The 2,796-nt window shown below is 44.6% G+C and overlaps 1 pseudogene; it reads left to right on the top strand.

Moving 5' to 3' along the window:
- The first annotated feature begins 1,348 nt into the window (after positions 1-1,348).
- Positions 1,349-2,190, top strand: LOC148727202 (uncharacterized; annotated as a pseudogene).
- The last annotated feature ends 606 nt before the right edge of the window (positions 2,191-2,796 follow it).

Raw genomic sequence — 2,796 nt, 5'->3', positions numbered from 1 at the left:
ATGCCAGCAGCGAGGACTTGTGAAGCCAAGACATAGAGCAAAGAAAATGGGCAGCCCTGCCTGACGCCGCGAGATAGGTCAAAGAAAGACGAGAGATACCAATTGAAACAGATATTACTCTGGACGGGATGATAAGAGAGGCCAACCCAGGAGATAAAGGGGTGGCCGAACTTTATGGTCGACAGAGTAGATCTCAGGAAAGACCAGTCGACCAGGTCAAAGGCTTTTTCTTGGTCGAGTAAAAGGATGGCGATCGGCGTACCCGTAGCGGTAGCATGATCGACGCAGGTCTGATCGGGTCTAACAACGTGGTGGATGACCTTTAGGAGATGATCAGCGATACTCCTGGCGGCAAGCTTATATTCAACTTTGAAGAGGGAGATCGGCCGCTTGTTACGAGGGTCGAGCCAGTCTCCCTTATTGAAGGCTAAAGTAATGACACCTCTGCGCTGAGAGAGCAAAAGAGAAACGGAAAGATAACAGGAGTTAAGGATTGCTACAAGATCGGGGCCAATAATGTCCCAAAAATTCAGTTAGAATTCCATAAGGAGACCATCGTGACGAGGAGCCTTGTTCCGAGCAATACCTTTGAGGGCAGCCAGGACCTCGGATGGGGAGAGGAGGCCTTCGCAAAGGTCGGCCTGGTGTCGAGGGAGAAAAGATGACAGGTTCCTGAGCAAGGAAAATTGGGCTGAGGGATCGATGGGAGTGGCTGAGAAGAGGTCAGAGTAGAAAGAACGAGGAGAAGCACAGAGAGTAGCGGGAAAAAAGATGATAGAGCTATCTTGCCTCCTCAGCGCAGAAATCCAACGGTCGACGGAACGTTTCTTTTCTAAACGATAGAAGTAGGCAGATGATGTCTCGCCTTCCTCCGTCCACTTGATCCTAGAACGTATTTGAGCTCCCTTGGCAGCAAGGACATCTAAGGAAGCTAGTTCCTAACGGGCTGAGAAGTGAGGGCCTATGCATGAGGTGAAACCCGCATGGACTTTGGACTGGAGACGTTTGACGAGCCGGGCAACGAGAGCCCTATTATCAGAGGTGGCAACAAAACTTGATAGTAAGTCCTTTGATAAGGCTCTTGCCTTCGTTCCAGCACTTAGCTAGAGAGGGAAAGCGGGAGACGGAGAGGCGCCACGAAAGCCAGGCCTCGCTAATGCATGAGAAGACACACGTGCTTTGCACTGCAAGTATCACGCATGTGGGCTCGTCTCTTTCGGGTGTGATAATCCCGTATTTAATCTCATTTAATCTCATTAAATATGTCATGGGCCGACTAGCTCGAGCTATCAACACCCTCCAGTTAGCACCTAGATAATGTGACAATTTTAATTAATATTCGAATGTCATGGTATTTGGCCGCCAATCTAGTCCTTGCACGTTCGTATTACAAACGCGTGATTCAGTAACAGTAGAAATAGTACCAAGGAAGGTTTCTCGCCCTTCAATCGTGTCATCAGCCCTGAATTAAGTCCACAATTGAGTTGGTAGACTCTTAGTAGCAAAGTTTGTGGATCAACGCCGACACAATATTTTAAGCGATCGCCCATTGTTGCCAGTTTTTCAGGCAATTTTCAAAGAATCGACAGTGCCTACATTCGGCTGCAAGATGGCCGCCACTGCTCTAACAATAAGTATTCAAATGCAACAAAAAATTTCTGTTCCTCGTTTGGGTCGAAAACCGCTCTGCTTCGCCTTTCTTCTTCGGAAAGCTCTGAGTTCATTTCGCAGTTTAGATATTTGCTGGACACAGTAGATCTCTGTAACATGTCTGTTGACGAGGAAAACGAAAGGCAGGCAAACAAAGATCAATAACGTGCCTTACTGCGCTTGGAAATGCCAACGACGCCAATGAACAAGACGTCGTCATCTGTGGTCATGACACCCCCAGATAATGGAAACTCGCAGAGAGCTGAAAACAAGAATGTTTCCCCAAAGCTAATGAAGATCATCGTAAAAGAGGATTTGGATACACCAGAAAAGGTGCTGTTGATGAAGCAGCGAAGCAGTCATGTTATCAAGGACGTGTATTACGTGTGCGAAAGAAACAGGGAAAGTTTCGCGATGGTGCTTCGAAACATGTGCGAATTTGGCAACCCAGAAGCGAGGGCCATCGTCAACGAAATTGTCGAAGAGGTTGCTGTGAAAAGGGGGGAGTGAATTTTTATCAAAAGTGCTATTAAATTTGGCTTTTAAAAAGTTAGGATTTTTTGCAGCTTAACAAGTGCGAGGTTTACTTATTTGCATAAACGGATGGCGGCCCTGTAACTGAAGTTATGAGTATTGTTAATGAATGTCAAGTTTTCCTGACTAAAATGTAATCATAATTATATTAAGCTGCACCTTTTTGGTTATATGTGAGCCCATGGTTATGATTACACTAGAAATACGTTTATAGAAACCGTCACCTTGGAAAGCTGCGATGAGGTGAAGTATTTTTACTAAAATTAAACTAGCTAATAGGAAAAATATATTTAAAAGAGAAAGCAAAGTCAAAACGACACACAAGTCTCAAGCGGCAGGAATCAAACAGCGAAGAGTGCAGTTAAGAAAAAGATAAGCAGGCTCTTTTTTTTATTAGTAAAGCTGGTTTTTTTACTCAAATGCATCTTCAAATTACCCCACATCTTTGTTTTCCAGAGCTATTTGAGCCAGTAGTAAGCTCTTTTTCAGCGGGTTAAAGTAAGTGTGTAGAGTAACAGTATTTTCTGATTTAGAGATAACGTCCATGGGTGCTGTATAACCCAATGTTTTATTTAGTTAAAGATAACTAACACAGGCTGCACTTTGGCTAAG

The sequence above is a fragment of the Stylophora pistillata genome, chromosome 7 (assembly GCF_964205215.1).
Source record: "Stylophora pistillata chromosome 7, jaStyPist1.2, whole genome shotgun sequence".
NCBI classification, from domain to species: Eukaryota; Metazoa; Cnidaria; class Anthozoa; order Scleractinia; family Pocilloporidae; genus Stylophora; species Stylophora pistillata.
The sequence above is the reverse complement of the archived record's forward strand: the minus strand, read 5'-3'. Positions and strand labels throughout refer to the sequence as shown.